The following is a 21,261-nucleotide window of genomic DNA, read 5'->3' on the forward strand; positions in this document are numbered from 1 at the left end:
TTTTCTTTTCTCTTTTTTTTCTTCTTTCTTTTTGTTTTGTTGTAGCACTTTGATTGTCAATCCAACTAAGCTTTGAATATCGCTTGATGTAAGGCTATACAAACTTCTTCAATGATAGAGAAGTTGGCAACCTTGTTGTTTCCCAATCTAGGAGAGACACCAAATGCCACGCTTGAATTAATAAGCAATCCGCACAAATAAAGGAAAAAATGATTAATGGAATAAGAAATGAATGAAAGAAATGAAATGAAAATAAAATGAAGGAATAGATATGTTATCAAAGGTAGGTTGCGGAAGTGTTGAAGAAATATCCTTCAATGGATCATGAAATCGGCCTCCAAATGATGTTGTTAGACGCTTACCTTGATAATGAATGAAGGATGTCTTTATGGTGATGGAATGGTAATGTAGATGATGATGTTGTAGGCGTGAAGGTGATGGAATATTGTGATGGTTTAAGTAGTATCTTAAATAAGCCAAAGAAGAAGAAAAGCTATAGAAAGCTTATCCCCGTTCTCTATAAACTTAAGTAAGGGGTGGTATGTTGGGACTTGAACCCTTTAGTTATAAGAACTAGGAACTCAAAGTATCAATGGAAAATATTGACACCATAAACTTAGAAAGTTTTCTTAATCGATATAGTTCTTAAAGAACTTGAAGAGAGAATTTCTCACAAAGAGTTTATATTAATAAAAGAGTTGAGTTACAAATGAAATGCCAAAGCCTATTTATAGGCTTGCAAGGGGTTTGGCCAAATAATTAGGTGGTGTTTCGGAAAGGCTATGTGCCTTTACAAGGGTCTACAATGCTTTGATTAAATAGGTAAGTGTTGGTTCATTTTTTCGCCCATGCTTGTTCATATTACCGCCCATTTTGATGTCTCTTCATGCTTGGCCGAATAGATATGTATCCCCTCACTTTGGCACCTAATTGATCCACACGCATGGAACATGGGTGGGCTGGTCATGAGGCACTCACATGGGGGTCATAGGATGCGTAAGGTGTAGGCTCGTCCTTGGAATGAAATTAGACAGCAATTTAGGAGTGACTTGGCTTCCAATATGTGTCTAGGTGACATGGCATCAATTGAGTAGCAACTTGTTATGAAAGGTCACATTGTGAGTAAGGTAACCTTTCATTAATTAAGCTACTTCCCATGTGTATGAGCTGAAGATGAGCTGGCCATAGATAAATGACATGTAGGTGAGTCTTTGGAAAGCTCCTTGTGAGAGGACACCTCTTGGAATGGCAACTCTTCGCGAAAAGGTATTATTCCACAAAAATTGACCTAGGCCATATTTGAAGTACTCCGTGTGGTGGTGATGATGGTGCAACTGTCCACCTGAAATGATATGTCTAGCTAGCTCAAGAGTCCAGCTCAAGTCAGTTATGAGCTCGGAGGGTAGTTGGCAACTTTGTCCCAAAATGTTCTTGAGTTGTCCCAGAGTTGTCCTAATCATGTTTCTATAGCTCTTGGACTCCAATGTTATCTTTAAGTTAGCTCCCATAATGTGGCCGCCTATGCACCTACAAAAGAAAGCATAATATAAGCTAAGTAATATAAGATATAAACATTTAAAGATGTGGTTCATAATTATATTATATGTTAACATGAAACATAATATATAATATATTTTTTTGGGGATGTATTTTTAAATGATTCAAAGGTTTTAATGCATTTGGATGTAAGAGCTTCATGGAACAGTTTAGCCCTTGATTGTGTGATTGGTCCTTGTGGTATCACCTCCATGTCCTTTGAAGATGGCATTGGTGTGCTCACATCACATTGTGAGAGCTCTGTCCTCTCATTCCCTTGAATGTCTCTCTGCACCACTGTTTTAAGTTCCCAAGGATCTCATTCTTGGCTCTTTTCATCACATCAGGAGCATACATGTTGTGTTCAATAGAATTATCCCGAGGATATAACATAGTTTCATGAGCTTTAGTTGCAGAGAAGTCTATTTGGTGGCTTGGAAGCTTGTCGGGAGAAAGGGGCATTTATGGATTTGCAAGTGCACTAATATATTCAGAGGTTTCATGGGCCAAGGAAATCTTCTCTTTGCCTTTTGGCTACAATTTGATTAACTATGTTGTTTTGGTTTTGCAAGATACGATCCATGATGGCTTTTTACTCTTTCTCCATTTTAGCTTCCCTCTCCGTTTGCATCCTTTGCAAATTCTCTTTTAGTTCTTTCTTTAGTTTCTCAAATTTTGCTTCAATTCTTCGTACTGTGTGAATGAAGTTATACCGTTAGAAACACTTCCTCAGAGTCCCCCATGAGATATGATTAATGCATGTAAAAATGCTTAAATGAATGCCATGCAGAATGCAAAGATGCAAAAATGTTGATCCCAACGGTGAATATCATAGAATAATTTTCACCAGAAATAAAATCTTTCACATTACAAGACAATCCATTTTACAGACATACTTTCGTTTAGATGTTGAGTCTAAAGTGAATCACTACTTCATCTCAGATCATCGTTCTTGAAAATGATGTCCCTCAAGCATTCTGTAACCTAACTCCATTAATACCCCGATAGTGCTGAAGTCAGTGCGTCACTCCTTAATAACTAGCGATAAATGATTGTAGATAAGAATCTACTGCTTGATTACTTCTCGGATCAGTGGATCATCATATCACTCTCGAATATTTCACGATCTTCGAGCAAGTCTCATTCTTGTACTTTAAACTTCTTTTAGCACTCGGCGCATGTCTGTGTACGCGACTTCTTGATTGAAAACTTTTACCTCTTCTTGTGAAAATTTTCTCTTGAATATTTTCTCGTGGATTAACACTTTTACATTATGTTATGACGATGCAATGCAATGCAAAGAATGATGAAAAAATGACACAAACAAAAGAAAAGAAATAAGTTAGTGCAGATAAGATAATCAATTAAAATTAAAAGATGCTATTTAAATTTATGAGATAGTAATCCTACCCGGACATGTTTTTTATCCACAATGATTTATTTTCAAGAAAATGATCCTAACCGAATGGTGTCTAGTTCACATGCTGTAATTAAACAGAATTTAAAGCATAATGAAAGGTTCAGAAATGCTCCTCCTTTGTGTACACTTATTTTGGGTACCTACTGAAGGGCAGAGGTTCGGTATGACTATACCTAGGGTGATCATTCTACGGTTTAATATATGCATAGTTTCAGCTCTAACAGAAAAAGGGTACTCAAATTGTCCTTGATGTCGGTGTCCCCTTGGACTGCCAGACCCTCGATCCTTACCCATAACAGGTTTCGGATGGAACAAGTTCAATTCGAGGGGATCCACTACCTTATACCATACGAGGAATAAATCCCTATGAAGGTATAAGGTATGTATCCCATAGGTTATTTGCTAAAAGTCATACGAAGAATAAATTCTTACGAGAGTAAAGCATTCACCCTGACTTGTTTGGATCGAAGCTTGGGTCTAGAGATTATGTCATGCAAATGCACGTGATGTGTGAGAGGAGGAGCGTACAAACCTTTGACTCAAAAGGAAACATAAAAACTCTTAATAAAAACTTGGACAGAGCTGAAAGCAAAAATTAAAATGTTAGTATGACAATTAAAAATGAAGAAAATAAAAAACTTCAATAAATAGATCATAAGTTAACTAAAGACTAGAACTAATATTTTCCATCACAATGACGATGTGTAAGTGACTTACAGCCTGACTCTCTAAAAAAAATCTCCAGCAGAGTCACCAAGCTGTCATAACCATTTTTTTGAAAAATAATTAAGTATTATTTAAAAAAAAATTATGCCTTCAATTTGAAAATTTTGGTGATTTTTAAATTGATTTGAATTAAATTGGATAAGAGTCGCCATCGACCTTTGGGTTAGGTAGGTCGAATACCTAAAAACGTCGAATACCTAAAAACGTCTTATAAAACAAATTTAAGGAAAAATCGTTTTTAGGCAAAAATTGGTATGCGTCATCAAATATACGATTTAATTGATTCAGGAGTCAGTTATGCGTAGGGAAGGATTAACACCCCCACAGCGCCCAAAATTGGTACTTAAATCACTTACACGTTGTCGTAATGGTGGAAATTATAAATCAAATATAAAGTTAAATTATGATCCATGCATTGAACATTGGTTAATTTACTCGGAATAGATTAATTAAAGAAAATTCTTTAACTTGATAAGAAATCCCGAGATTCACAATCCTCCATTGGGAAATCTATCTCATCTATTTATTGTCCATAAAGAATATTCTATCTTTGAATTAGTTGAACATTAAAATAATATTGAAATTTTGCCTAAAAAAATATATTTAACCGCAATTGAAACCATACATAACCACTATGAAGAGTAAATAAAATAGAATAAAAATAACAATAACAATAGCAATAAAATGAAATATTATAATAATAAAATAAAAGCATTATTATTATTTAACAAAATGTACAATTGACCTCAAATTCATTCATTGTTGGAAAGTTGTATTGAATCGTACTACCTCTGTAAGATGGTACTCTTCACACCCATTCTACGACGAGTGTTCTTGGGTATCCAAATGAAACCAACAATACAAATTGATATCATTAATAAGGACGATATAGAAACGTACAATAAAATAAATACTTTAATAAACTATAATAACATAAATGAATCTAATATTACACTTAGATATATGAAGGTTAAAGAACATATAATAAAACATGTGTACATAAAATAACATTTATTATTTACAAACAACATAATCATGTACGAGAATCAAACAACCCATTTCTCATCCATCCAATTCTTAATCGACCAGTAATATAGATTAAACTAAATAACCAAAGGACTTAATTAGAAAAGAAACAAAGTAACGTAAGATTAATTTATAGAGTTTTGCACACACAAAAATTCAGAGATTAAGTAAGTTCTTAAAAAGTAAAAGGGTCGAAACAGGAAATAAACAAATATACTCGTGAAGAAAAAAAGGATTAAAATGAAATAGATAAACAAAAGTCACTAAAATATGTGATTTAACCATTATAAATGCTAAGAAATAAATATGAACTAACATGAATGAAATCATATTAAACATGCATAAAACATTATTTAACCTAAATAATTAATACACAAAAAATGACCAACATATAAACATAATAAAGTTCAAAGCCTGAAATCGAACATGCATAAATTCTATTTAGAGATTAAAATGAAAGTTTACAAAATATAGAGGGCCCGAATAGGATTAAACTAGGCACTAGAAGCATGAATATCCCACTATAAAGCAACACCATTTTATGTTACATATAAATAGCTAATACACAAGCTTAAACGACCAAAACTCTCATTTGCTTCATTCTCTCCTTAGCCCTAGAGAGAGAGAGAAAAAAATTCTCTCAAATCTCTCCTCCCCATTTCTTTGTTCTTCCAACGTGGGGAGAACCAGGAAAACCATGGCCGCCGTGAGACGACGGCGATGGCCTCGGAATTTAAAACGACGACAACCTTCAACCTCCCCTTTCCCTTCTTTAACATCTTCCTCTCACCAAGAAACCCTAAAAAACCGAATCCCCCCTCAAAACCAACTACAAAAGGGATGAGAATTTTTACCTTCCTCTAATGGGATCCTCGGTCAGATGAAAGATGGGTTACGAACGAGTAAGACTATTTTCGAACCCTCTTTCTTTTTGTTCTCACTATTTTTTTATTTGTTTGGGTTTTTTTCCTCTTGGTTTCGAATGTTTCTCCCAAAAACCCTCTTTTTTCATCTCTCATTTTCTCTTTTTTCTCTCTCTCACTGAATGATTTCTATTTTTATGGTATGTTTCGGTTGATGCAAATGATGAATTCTCTTTGGATAGGGGCATGTTTTCACTAATTAGGGTATATTGAATCTCATATTTTAGGGTTTAGGTTATTAAAAAATTAGGTTTTTTATTTGGTGATATTTTTGACTTGATAGGGTTATTGGCTCACTGTTTAGCCAGATTTGGTGACGACGGACGGATCGGGATGTTATCGGTGAAGCCCACGCACCGGTTGGAGGAATGCCTACATCTCACGCGCCGGTGGACGGTCCAGATTCTGCTTGTCGGTGGTGGCTGGATGATAATTTTTAGGGTTTAAAATCGTAACTGGTTTAGGTTACATCCTGGGCCGGTTCAGGTCGGATTATTGGATCCTCGTGTCGGGTTTGGATCCGGTTCGGATCTTGTTGAACTGCTGGATCGGGTCCCAGTTGGGTTGCTTATGTAATATGGGTTTGGATTTGAGTTAGGCCTGGATTTTCGGGCCTACAAAATGTAATTAATATAAATAATAATAATAATAATAATAATTAATAAAAAAGACCCAGTCAAAAATGAGTGTCTACATAATTAATTAACGATGACATTGTGAATACATTATTATTTAAAAGAAATAAGAGTATCAACAATCAACATAGGAAGAATCTAATAAATTAAAATGGATAAAAATAAATTTTGCTATAACTGTAAGATAAGAAATTATTTACCATTTTATGAAAGAGTTATTCTTCACTGAAAAACTCAAGAATAATGTGTATATATATATTAACAATATATATCTCAAATGTAAGCAAAAAGAACAACACATACCTTATGCAATAATTAAAACAAGAAAACAATCTTCATTAAAGCAAGAGCATAAAAGTGTATAAAAGTACGATGTAAAATAATTAAAACAACACATACCTCATGTAACCTAGCTATGTTAAGATGTACAATAATTAAAACAACACATACTTCGTGCAAGCAACCTAACTATGTCAAGATGTTCAACAATCTTCATTATAGATATCTCTCTTTTAACCTAAAACCAATCAAACAAAGTAAATTAAAATCCAAAAAAAATGCTAACTAATTAAATGTCATAGAAAAATAGATTCTTTTGGTAGGCAAAACATACCTTAGAAATGGGGTGGTAGCAGTTTCACAATTAGTAGAATAACGATGAAGATCAAATCCTTCACCTTCACTTTGAGAGTGATATCCACTTGATCTCTGTGGTCTTTGTCCAAAAATGTATCAAAAAAAATATAACATTTTCACCTTGATTTTCAAATAATTGAGATAAAGGATATACTTGAGGAGGAGGATACATGTGTGGTGGAGGTGGGTGATATATTAGTGACGGAGGGTACATTTGAGGCTGATATGACACACTATAATTTGGAAATGGTGGATAAAAACCATGTGAAGGTTGAAAATATGAAGATTGTCCAAGTGGAAAAAAACCATGAGTGATAGTAGATGAATCGCTAAACCCAGGGTTACTAGAAGTCAATCTTCTATCAGAAGAAGAACCTTCAGAAGTATGTTTTCTAGTGTCTTTTCCTTTTGATCGAGCTCTTGGTTTACTTCTTTCTCTACTAGATGCAACAGACATATTTCCTTCGAATTCTGACCTATCACATAAATTTCCACTATCGGTATAAACATATTCTTCTCCATATCGATCGGAATATCTAAATTCAGCTCCATCACCACTCTGTCTATCATCGTTATCAATTGGACTTAAACCACCACCATCGGGCCCATCACCACTATGACTTGGTGTTGCATTAGAACTTGAATGAGGCAAATTTTGTTGTTGAGATTGATCATCAACATTCATTTCATCATCTGAGGTATCTACATGCAACACACCAACATTTTCACCATCTAATAATGGATTCTCTTTCTCTTGAAGCCATTTTGATAGTGGATCAACATCTTCAAAGATATGATCAAGGCTGATAAGATTGTAACTAGCGTTTATATCATCAATGCTCATTCTTTTTTGATGCCTCATTTTAAGTCTCATATTATAATAGGAAAACACTAGTTTCTCAAGTTTTTTGTACTTCAATCTGTTTCTTGCTTTGGTATGAATATAGTTGAATGTGCTCCAATTTGTTCATAATTTGATGCAGAAGTTGTTTCACTAAGCACTTTAATTGCTAATCGTTGTAATTTAGGAGTACATGTGCCATATATCATCCACCACTCAGCTGCATAATATTATTAAAATTTAAATCTGACATTAAAATGTACAAATATAATTAAATAATATAAAGTAAATAATTTAATTAACTATTTACCTGAATTCATTTGATTCCAAGCTCTTTGTGCCTATGGAGTACCAAATGTCTCGTGTTTACTTCGAAATAGTAACAACTGCATAAATAAAAGTTTAAGTAAAAATGAGAAAAATATTTCAATTTCAAATTATTTAACTAAGTTACAAATAATAGTACTTAAATGAATCTAACCTGATTAACCATTCTGATTTGATTATCAATAGAAGGTTCTAATCTTTCAATCACTAATCTTGTTCCTTCTAATGTTTCTGCTAATACATTCTCAGAATGCTCCACCCCAAATTAAAATTGAGGATTGAGGAAATAACATAATCATAATTTATGCTCAAATGATAATAATATAAATTTTAAAACTTAAAATAAAAAACTCTTAATTATATGATATATTTTATCTTACTAGGTGAATGCAAGTCGGAATGCATAAAATTCCATATATTGTCACTAAGTTTTTCATACTCGATGGAATATCAACAATTTTCCTTAATTGCTCGTTTAGCTTTATCAACGGCCTCATAAATAAACACCATTGTTGGTTTTTCATCACCGTCCACAAGCCTTAGCACTTTGACTAGAGGTTCATAAACTTTTATGATATCAACGACCTTTTTCCAAAAATCTTTTCCCAAAACAATTTTTTTGGCTTCATAAGCAGGCCTTGATTTCTATTGTCCCCATTTTGATTTTCTGAATTCCTATATTTTAATGAGAAAAAAATCAATAACATAATTTAACTTATTTAAAAATTGGAACTAATAAAATCATTAAATATTGTTATATTTGAGTAATTGTATTAACTAATTATAAAATACTGACCTTTGACTTAAACATCTCTCTCAAACCTTTTTTTTGCATTGTTATCTCCTCAGGCTATATGAAATGAGTAGCGAATCGAGTAAGAGCAGGGCGAAGAATTTGCTTACCGTGAGTATACTTTTTCATCAAATCAACGGTCCAAATGTGATTATATATGAAACATGTCACTTTCTTCGCTTCCTCTAACTTTTTTGCTACACTAGACTTTTTTCCAATATCCTTAAGACATAAATCTAAGCAGTGAGCTACACATGAGGTCCAATAAAGATGTTTTCTTTTCAACATTAATCTTTTCCCAGTGGCTTTCATTGTTGCCTCATTTTCAGTCACTATTTGGATATTGTATTCTTCCTCAATTTCTTCAACAACGTTGTCTAACAAATTATAGTAGAATTCAACATCTCTACTACGAATTCTTGAGACATCCATATATTTCCAAAATACAGTTCCTTTACTATAATAAACAAGGAAGTTGATGATGTGCAGTTGATTTAAACTATTGGTCCAACCATCACACATCACAGTTGCACCCAGTTGTTTCCAATGCGTCTTCAGTTCATTTACCCATTCACGAACTTGTTCACACTCCGATGTCAAATACACATATGAAATCTCATAAGGTGTTAGGAGCTTCACACCTTGTCCAACTTCCATTGATACTTGAATTAAGTTATACAACCAAGGTGAGCTTGCTAATCGAAAAGGAAGGCGGTCATATATTATAAATTTCGAGACCACTTCACCCATCTTTTTATGCATTATATTTAAAATAGACTCGCTAAACTTTGGTTGTCTTGAGCTTTTGCTCTTAACCAATTCAGGTATAGTTCCCCTTAAACTAAATTCAGATCTTTCTTCACAATATCTTCCACATGATTCAAGAGAAGAAGATCGTCCTTCTTAATAAATGTTATCCCAACCACCCGTACTTCGTCTAAATTCTTCTCTTCTATGCATTCGTGTTGTGATTGGATACTTTCTTGAGTGGCTTGTCTCATAGATGAAACATCATCTACGAATTCATCCTCTTCTTCCTTTAATTGTGATAAGAATTCATATGTTTCCTTTTTTTTTGTCCATTTTCTTTTCCTTAGCTTCTTTAAGTAATTTCATCATGCTTTCTCTAATGATACATGTAATCAAATAAATATAATTCACACTATTAATAATGTATAATATTTATTATTAACATTTAAAGATAATTATAAAGTATCTTTTTTCTAAAGAAATTATAAAGTATCATTATCACATATTCACATACCAATGACATTAGGAAATGGTGTGACTTCACCGGTTTTATGAGCAATGTGCTATTTAAACCGTGTTATTCGTCCTTTCATAACATTGCCACAAAGTTTACATACAACATTTCCTTTCGTATTTGGAACTGCATCTCCAAAGTGCCAACCTATATCTCTACTCGGTGCACCTTTTAATCCTTCATTCGGGAAGTTTTTATTACGTGGTGGCATGCTTCAATTTCAATAAAAACTGAAATTTATATATACGTAAAGTTAAACAAAAATCTAATTTAATTTTAAACTTCAATTATTATTTAATTATAATAATTTAACATGTTAATAAAAATGTAATGAAATACAAAAAATGAAGGTTGAATGAAATCTAAATAAATTTAAAGAACATAAAATGATTAAATCAAATAGAATTAAAATAAAAGTGTAAAATTTAATTATTATAAATTTTGATTACTAAAATTAGGTATAAATTAAATGAAAATTAAACTTTACTATCTAAATTAAGAATTAAAAAGATGAGAGATGCTAAAATTATAATTAGGAATTTAGGATTTAGGAATTAGAATATTATAAAATTAATTAAAAAAAAGTGATGAATCATGGAACTATGGAAGTGAGACGTGGCCCATTTCACTATTCCCCTAGTCAAAGTCCCCCCGAGTTCACTCTTCCCTTAGTCAAATTAATTAAAATTTGGCCGACCCATTTCTCTCAAACCATCTCTTCTTCGGTTCTTCCCATCCCCACTCCCCAGTTCACTCTTCTTCCCCCCCTTTTCACTCTTCTTCAATCTTCACTCATTTCATTTCCAAAGTCCCCCGAGTCTGACTCCTGTATTCTTCAAGCCAGGCAGAATGGAAGATTGCATGTTGCATGTTCATCTCCATTCTACATTTGCATGTTCCATTCCCAAGCCCGTACGTCTGCCGAAGAAAGGAAACCTGGAGGCCGGAAGCCCGGAACCATCCCTCACTTTGGTCGGAAGTTCCTAAGCTAGATGGCTAGATGATCTTTCTTTTTTCTAAACAATTAATACTAAGCTAAGCAGCAAAAAAAAAAACTTATAGATTATTTGATTTTTTAGTTTTACCTTCTTAAATGGAAGCGGGAAGCTTGATCTCAACTCCTTCACCGACGGCAAAGCTCGACGGACAGAAGACTTCCACCCAAGAGCTTTGTTTTTCTGGCTCTTCCCCTACTCGAATGTGAAACTTATGGTTATGGTTACTTAAAGAGTCTCTGTTTTGTAAGCTTGTAAGTCATTTTTTTCCTCTTTCTTTTCACTTTTTAGCATACTTTTTACTTGAATTGAATAGAGACTAGAGATTGCTTTTGGCTTTTGCAGACTGTAACTTGCAGGGAATATATTCCATTCATTTTCATTTTTGTTTTTGTATACGATTGATTGCAGCAGATGTTGGTTTTTGTTTTTGTCTTGGAATCACAATTGTTGCATCCCGTTATCGACGTAATCATCCGTTTCCCATTAAATTGCGGGGCGCAATCGATCGAGATTGATGTGAATTCGTGACCCACCAAGAAAACTATGAAAATCGGTTTCGGATGGCGGGACGACCACAATATAACGGCCGCTATCACGTTTTAGGACCGCAATTTGGTACCCTGGCTCATATTTTCGAACCTAAGTGTGGTCTCGATTATCTGACCACAATACTTAATGTTAGTTTTTTATTTCATTTTGGTACACCGTTCGAAATTTAACATTAAGTTTTGATTTTTTTTTTAAAGTTTATATACTAATACATACCAAAACTGATAGTTTAAGTACTAAACATATTAGGTGTTTAGCGACGAAATACTAAAATAAAAAAAACTAAATGTTAGGTATAATTTTAAAAAATTAAAAATTTAAGTACTAATACATACTAAAACTGATAATTTAGGTAATAAATGCGTAGTTTACCGTATTTTTTATAGGGATAGAAGGAACTTTGGTAACTTGATGATGATACAGGGAAACATAGGAAAATGGAAACGATGCAATTGTAAACTACCTTATGACTCCGATGTTCCAACCAGCTTTCCGTATCATGTAAATCATAGTATGAGTGGCTTCCGCTGTTTAATTTACAGGTTAGCTAGTTTGTTTGGTTGTTATAGTCCCTGTACTTGAACTAAATTACCAAATTGATACTTGTATAATTTTTTCTAGCAGATTGACTTTTGTACTATCATTCCGTTATTACACTAGGTACCATTTCATTAGGTCATATCAACTTTTTTTTTTTAATAAAAAAATACAATATGGGCTTAACATACGAAAACTTTCAACTATAGTATAAGGGCCAAAACAACTATTAAACCTATTTTTCTAAAGTAATGTTTTTTTTTAATTGAGATATAGTTATTTTATTGATCTCCATGCAGCGGCGACCATGACATGGTGGTGCCACACGTGGCAACTCAAGATTGGATAAGATCCCTCAACTATTCAATTATTGATGATTGGCGACCATGGATGATACAAGGTCAAGTTGAAGGGTAAGTATGTATATTACTGAGAATTTCTTCTTCTTAAAAAAGTTGTTAGGGAGAAGCTAACTTGGTATATTGGGATGAATAAAATGTGTAGATACACAAGGACATATTCTAACAGGATGACTTTTGCGACAATCAAGGCAAGAAACTTACCTTCTGCTCATGTTCGTTTTCTTTATTCATAATCTTTCAACGAATGTTTAAGAAAAATATTGTTGTTTTGTTGAATTTGTAGGGAGGAGGGCATACGCCTCTCGGGTATAAGCCTCTAGAGTGTTTTGCAATGTTTAATAGATAGGTATCTGGACAATCTTTGTGATGGAGAGACGCGTTGATAGGGACGGATGTAGAATTTTATGTTAGAAGACGACCTTCTAGAATTTCAAGAAAAGATGAATTTTAAAATTTTAGGAGAGTGCAAATAAATTTTTAATATAAAATACATAGAAAAAATTTAATATATATGATAATTTTAAATTTTAAGAGAGGTGACTGCCCCTACCTGCACTGTAACACCCATAACCCATATACGTCTCGAAATACGAGTTAAAAATGTTATATTAGCATTTCAACATTCATTGAACATAAATACCTAAAAATTTGTTTCATTTAAAAACATTCCTTTATCAACTTTAAAACTATTTCATTAATCGCATAAAAACTTAAAATAATATTTAATCATTTAAAACGAATTTGATTTTAGGCAGCAATTAGACAGTTTAGTATTGTTTCATAAAATATTCAAAACCGTCTAAATACTGCTTAATTTGAAAATCATTTTAAAATTTAAAACATAAATATAATTTTCATGCATAAAATATAAGTAAAACTACCCAACATAAATGATCATAGTTTACTATTACAGACCATTTTAAATAAAACTGATAAAACAACTAACACATATAATATACATGCCACTAAAAGTCAGAAAGAAACATCAAAAATGTCTTATGATACTGATTATATGAATGATCTCCAAAAAATGCTCGGGATGATCCTCACTATACATCCTTTTCTCTATCAGAACCTACACATGAAAATCATCACGAGCTAAGTAAAACTTAGTGAGACAGTAAAACTCAAGGTGAGATAAAACAACCAAACTATCATAACTATATTAAAACATGTAAAAGTAACTTAAATAAAATCTGAAGATTTTCAAACCAACTAGTCAAGCCAATTTCTTCATTGTAAACCTGAAAATCAATTTCATCTCATGATTTTATCAAAATCATGATAAACATTATAAGATAAAATAATCATATCATATTTCCTTCCAAATTGACATATTTCATAACTTTCATATTTCATTTTCATAGCCAAAAGCATATTTAGGAGAATACGAGATACGTGAGTCGAACATAAGGTGCGCACTAGGCACTTCTTGGTGCCAATCATCATCATAATAAGATGTACTCCAAGTGCAAATCATAACATATATTCCAACAATGTTATACATAATGTACACGAATGTAATACAACTTAATTTAATTGCGTGCCAAATGTACCTACGACTCTAAATGCAATATACAATGGGCTTTCATATCATACCATATTCATTTAATAATCAACATTTTCGAATCAGGATCGTTTAAACTTATCATAATATTAAAAATCATAACTTAGGCAGTTCATACCCGAAAAGCATTTGTATAATCCTTTATATAAGTATTATTGAAATATTGCATAATTTAAAAAAAATTATATACTTTAAGAATAATATGAGGTTGACTAATCGCAAGTCTTCCTCAATCAAAATAATTAAATAAATAAACTACAATCACCTTTGCGTCACTATCGAACCTTTTATATGATACTTTCTTACTCGCGTACTTTATCCTTTCCTTTCTTGTTTCTAGGATCGCTAGATTTATCTTGATCTGACAACATCATAATAATAACTTGAAAATATTTAAACTATATGTTAGTATTATACTGACATAATCTAGGCTTAATAACATAAAAGTCTATAAAAAATCGATACTTAAATCGTTATCAAACTATATTACGTTTCCATCATATCTTCAAACTTCCCAAAATAATTATTCAATTCCATAAATAATCATATTAATCATCAACCCTTCAACTTTTCCCAACTTAACATTCAAGTCACTAATTATGAATTCTTCTTAGAATTCATATTAACTTTTTCATTAATTTCATAATGATCCTTCACCATTATGATCACTTCAATTTAAACTCTAAAATTTCCATCACCTTAGTGAAATACTCAATCCAATAGTTCAACATTTAAGAACATGTAATTTCATCCTTAATTACTACTAACATTCAAATCCAATCACTAACTTTGAAATTCTTGCAAATTGATCCCAAACAAATACTTAAATTTACAATTTAACATCCAAGTAATAAATTTCCAGCATTGAATTATTTTACCCAAACGATACTTTCACATTTAATAAATGTGAAATCAAATCCCAAAATTCATAGGACCTTTCGAATTCCACCCTCAAAATTTTCCACATTTCTAATTTGTTTCCAATCAACTTCCCAACTTAAAATTTCAGGATTCCATACTTAAAATTCAACAGTGAATACCCCAATTTATACATTTATGCCTCAATGTCCCACAATTCTCAAAACTTGTAAAATAGCCCTTTTTCTATCTCAAGGTTCCAAATTGACCCAAAATAATCTCCAAAGCATGTAGAACATATCTAATATCAATTCTAGACCATAGGAAAATTTTTAACATTTTTCCTTATTGTTTTTCACCATGAACGAAAATATACATATCATGGGAGCAAAATTTTCATTTTGATTTAAGCTTGATTTCAAACTTCTAACATCATCTAAACATTTTTTCCCATGAAATCTCAATCATTTCCATATGAAAAACCATTGAACTTCAATAATTTCCCGTGATTTTCTATGATAGCCAAATGTTCCATTATGAAAATCTAATGATTTTAATCAAGTCCCATGCTTACAAATGATTCCACAACACTCCTAACATTAAAATCTAAATTGTTTCATTGATTTATAACTTCCCCCTTTATCCACCATAATAAAAAATTCAACCATTCAAGCAAGAAATCAATGAAATATTAACATCAAATGATAGAGACTTTAATGTAAAACATTTTTCTATTTCATAACTTAATCCAAAATCCTACTAAAATAGATCAAAAATGAAAAAGAAATTTTTTCTCACCTTGGAGGAGTTCAAGGCAGCAAGCTGATGGAGAAGACGATTTCTTGATTTTTCTCTAAAAAATCTTCTACACTTGGCATTTAAACCAATTAAAATGAATTTTAAATTCATTTTATTTCAAAAGTCCTTTTTACCCTTAATGAATCTTGATAATTACATCCATTCCATTGAAATATTTTCAAATAAAATATTCCGTAAAAAATAAACCAACTTGATATTGATTTTCTACTTTGGCCATGCAATTTTCAAAAATTACATTTTAGTCACTAAATTTCTCCATTTTCGTCCAAATCTAAAAAATTGAATTCAATTCCACTGATCCAAATTAAATTTCACTGATCTAAAATATGGAAATATTATTTTCAGCCTTTATCTAGCATCCTACAATTTTTTTTTGAAATTCCGGTTTTATAACTTTTCATACAAATTTCGTATCGAAATTTTGATTCCCAAAAATATTATTGTTTTAGGAAATTTTTTCATTTACGGGCTAAAATATATAACTTTTAAAAATTACATTTTTAGTCCCTAAACATTTACAAAGTTTATACTTTAACCCCTAAACTTTTAAACATTACATTTTTCTCACTAACCAAAACTTGGGGTATTACAATTCTTCCCCTTGAAGAAAATTCTTCTTTGAATTTTCTTTACGTATTTACATACCTAAAGTAAACAGATAAAGAAATTGTTTTTCATATCTTCTTCTCGTTCCCAAGTCGCTTCCTTAACTTTATGATTTTGCCAAAGAACTTTTACAAGAGGGATCGCCTTATTTCTAAGTTCTTTGAATACATATGCTAGGTTATTTATAGGTTCCTCTTCATATGACAAATCCGACTGAATCTCAATTTCCTCCAATGTAATCACATGCAAAGGATATGATTGATACTTCCAAAGCATCAATACATGAAACACATTATGAATTTTGTCCACTATAACTCGATCTTTTAACTCATACCAGTTCAGTGGTGTCCAACATTTTCTCCCATATAATTCTTCATAAGAAGACATCTTAATACTCGACTGGTAAATGTTGTTATAAGTGAACTCTGATAAAGGAAAATACTTTTCCCATGATCCTTTAAAATCAATGACACATGTCCTTATCATGTCTTCAAGTTTTGAATAGTTCTCTCAGATTGACCATCTGTTTGTGGATGAAAAGCCATGCTAAAGTTTAGCCGAGTTCCCAAAGGTGCATGCAGAGACTTCCAAAACCTTAAAGTAAATATTAGGTCTCTGTTAGAAATTATCGAGACACGTACTCCATGGAATCATAAAATCTCCCTGATATATAACTTAACATACTTATCCATTGAATAATCCTTTCAAACCAAAATAAAGTGTGTTGCCTTCATCAATCTATTCACAATTACCCAGATTGAATCTTTCTTACTGGGTGTCAAAGGTAATCCTATCACAAAATCGATAGTAACCCTTTCCCATTTCCATTGAGGAATGAAAATAGGTTACAACAAACCAGATGACATTTGATGCTCTGCTTTTATCTGCTGACAGGTCAAATATTTAGATACAAACTCAGTTATAGCCTTTTTTATACCTGCCCACCAATATCAACTCTTTAGATCTTGATACATTTTACTTCATCTCGGATGCATGGTCAAAGTACTATAAATAGCTTCAGAGAGAAGATTCTTCTTCAATTCTTCATCATCGGGTATGCAAATTTGACCCTGGTAATATAACATATAATACTCCAAATTTTGGTTAGTGATCAAAGTAGAAAGTTAGAAAAGTTCAGGGACCAAAAGGGTAATTTTTAAAAGTTAGGTATTTTGACCCCATAAATGAATAGTTCAACCCCAAGAATGAAATTTTTGTGGGAATCAGAATTTTGATCCATAATTTGTGTTAAAATCTATAAAGCAATAAAGTCCGAAAGAAAATCGAATAATTGGATTGAACCGAAATTTTACGAAATTTTGAAGGATGATAGATAGAGGTTGGAAATATTTTGTTTCAAAATTTTAAAATAGTGAAATTTATTGTGGATCAGTGGAATTGAAGTCGATTTTACATATTTAGCTGAAATTGGAAAATTTAGTGACGAAATTCAAATTTTTAAAAATTTGAAAGCGCAAAGATGGAATGTGGATTTTTATTTGTTCATATTTAACTTTGGAATATTAAAGGGGGTGATAAAGCAATGAAAAGTTGAAATTATCATGTTTAATTAAGGTTAAAATGATAATTTCACATTAAATGAATTTTAAATTAATTTATATTGGATTAAGCCAAGTGTATTTTGTATTAATTGAAGAAAAATAAGAAATTTTCAGTTTCTTCCAGCCCCAAAACGTGCACCACCATAGCTAAAAAGTAAGAATTTTAATTTTTTTTAAGCTTTTCGATTGATTTTTGGATTAAAGTATTATATAGAGAATTAATCCCCATGAAATTCTCTATCAGATGGTATAAATATTACATGGAGATCATGCTTATATGATGAGTTTGTAAATTAGGGTTTATGTAGGATTTGTTGATTTTAAGGATTTGATGAAATACTTTTATGTTTTTTATGTTGGAGATTAATTCTAAAGCTCGTATGATGATTAAAACTACTTGAAATTGGGTGAAATTTCATTTGGCCATGACCTAGGGCTTTGAGAAAATTGTGATTTGGTTAAATTATGTTAGAGCTTTGATTGTAGAGGCCTTGAAATTTCGTTTAGAGATGGAATCTATGCTTGAATTAAAAGAAAATCAAGAACCCTAACCACTATGATATTCGGTCGGTCCTAAGGAATTAATTGGGGGGAAATTGTGAAATTTTTCCCTAGGCTTAGAAATGATGTTTGAAAGGTTCTACAAGCTTTAGAAAGTTATTTGGGCCATTTCTTAATTTTATAAAAGTTGGGGGACCTATTTAGCAATTATGAAAAATTATGGGGTTTATGTGAAAATGTTAAAAAGATGGTGTACTATGCTGGAAATTAAAAGTTAGAATATTGAATTTGATGTTTGAATGTGAAATTTGACTATTTTTGAAAGTTGGCAAAGTTTGAGTACTAAATGATAAATATTGAGAAAGTTAGTGAAAAAGTGATAATAGTGGATTTGTGGAGGTATTGAGCTGAAAATTAGATGATGGAAATTTAATTAAGTTGTTTGAAACTTGAATTGAAGCTAAAAGGAAAAGAATTATTTGGAATAGAATGGAAAGTTGATATGAATTATAAAAGATTTCGTAAATGTAGTTAAAATGGAAAGTTGAAAAATGTTATGTGAAGTTTGGGTGAATTTGGATAAAAAGGGATTTATTGCTCAATTTGAAATAACTAAAGTTTCAGACTTCTCTTCTTCTTCATTCTTCTTCTCCACCGTGAAGCCAAGCTAAAGGTGAGTTTTCTTGTTGATCAAATTCTTGACGAATTTAATGTTGCTTATTGATCATTAGATGATAACTAAGCTTAAGGAAAGCTTAGATTATCTTAAAATCAAAATATGACGGAGTTAGGAAGGATTAAAGAAAAGAGGTGAATAAGTGAAATCTTGACAGAAAGGTATTAATTAGATTTTAAGACTAAATTTGACTTGTCATTAGTGGAATTAAAGGATATGAAGGGTCAGAGTTAGATTTAGAACATGTTGGAATTTGAGGGAGATTCTTAAATTCCATATGGAGGATTGGATTTCTAAGTTTTAGAAGTATTGAATGGATAATAATTAGTTTAAGTAAGTGTATGCAAGTTAGAGATATAAAAGAAGGTGAATTATGAAGTGTTGAGAGGATTATAAAGAGATTTCGTGCTCAAAATAACATTTCTAGGCTATGTGCATCGATGCACATTCAAGGTGTACCGATGCATCAAAGATAAATCCCAGACTTTGTTCAAGGTGTATCGATGCACATGAAGTGCATCGATGCACTCTTTTAAAATAAAAACATTGAATGCCATCAGTGGATCGATGCACAAGTAGTGCATCGATGCACCTATTTAAATACAAACATCGAATAGGATTTATGTATCAATGCATAGATAGTGCATCGATGCACCCGTCAAGGGATGCATTGATACATGGTGTAGTGCATCGATGCATACCTTCATTAAAAGATGAAAATGGTTTTTCTTTTAGCCCAAGAAATGATAGTTTAGAATATATTAATTAGTATACTGATAAGTATCAATGAATTACTATGTAGATACAGAGCCTAAACAAGTTCCAGAACAATTGCCTAGTAAGATTGATCGTGGAAAAAACAAAGAAATATAGGTGAGTGCATATGCATAACATGATTATAGCGATATATATTCAATTCTAGACTTGTGAGAAGTCTAGATTCAATATATTGATGCATGATTCATTTCATATTGTGAAGCATGATATGAATTCATACTATGTGCATTGTGTAACATGTTTTAAATGAATACGTATGCAAAGTTATATGATCCATGTGATGAAGGTAAGAAAATGATATGTCTATGTGATATACTATGTTATTTGGGAAAAGCCCATATTATGTAGATGAGAACTATAGGTATAGTTGACATGCCAAGAGTAGAGGGTCTACGCGGTCCTTCGGGACATATATGTATTATTTGGAACATGTGTGAGGTCTTTTGAGACACATACTTGATCCTTGGCATATGTATATGATTCTTAAGGAATTTTTTGCGTGGTCCTTAGGGACAATCTTATATGGCACTACGGTGCAATTCTACGTGGCACTTCGGTGCAATTCTACGTTGCACTTCGGTGCATTTATACGAGCTGTGGTGACAACATAGTGCACAACCTCACAGTACTCACATACCAAGGTTCTCAGTATGGTATCATGGGCCAATAATCTTATTAATACGAATTCATGAATGTTAATGTATTATGCTTATAGGTAAGGAACATGGTGATATAAACTGCATGGTTAAGTATTTGATTTCATCTCATTTCATTTTATTATGGCATTTTCATTACATTTCTTTATTGTTATTATTATTATTATATTGCCTCACTAAGTCGATGACTTAGTGTGTGAGTGTTTCACACGTAGGATCCGAGAAAGTAGACGAGACAGGTTAAGCAGCTGGACAACACTACTCCTGCAACTATCAGATCAGAGGCAACTTAATTAGTAGGTCCTTTTGTTATGTAAATGAATGTTGGCATGTAATCAAAGGGTCAAGTTGTGTACGCTCTGAGTATTTTGATAAACTTGTATTAACATATGTATATTATTATATATTTTAATAATATAAGTCCAAATGTTTTATCGTTTTTTTAAGAATATTATTTTGTATAGTCAATGTGACATCCTGGACTCGTATCCAGGTCGGATATGGGTTGAGGGTGTTACATTTAATGGTATCAGAGCTATGGTTTAGCCGATTTTAGGCATAAACCAGAGTCTATAGAGTCTTTAAATGGAATACATGCCAAGATATAGTGAGAACTTCTAATATGGTATAGTATGAGTATGCTGTTTTGCTAATAGAACAATGTGT

General features: G+C 31.9%; 1 pseudogene; it reads left to right on the plus strand.

The window, feature by feature from the left end:
- Nucleotides 1–11,220: 11,220 nt before the first annotated feature.
- LOC120210929 lies at nt 11,221–12,940 on the plus strand (annotated as a pseudogene).
- Nucleotides 12,941–21,261: the final 8,321 nt, after the last annotated feature.

The sequence above is a fragment of the Hibiscus syriacus genome, unplaced genomic scaffold, assembly GCF_006381635.1.
Source record: "Hibiscus syriacus cultivar Baekdansim isolate YM2019G1 unplaced genomic scaffold, ASM638163v2 tig00109945_pilon, whole genome shotgun sequence".
In the NCBI taxonomy this organism is placed as follows: Eukaryota; Viridiplantae; Streptophyta; class Magnoliopsida; order Malvales; family Malvaceae; genus Hibiscus; species Hibiscus syriacus.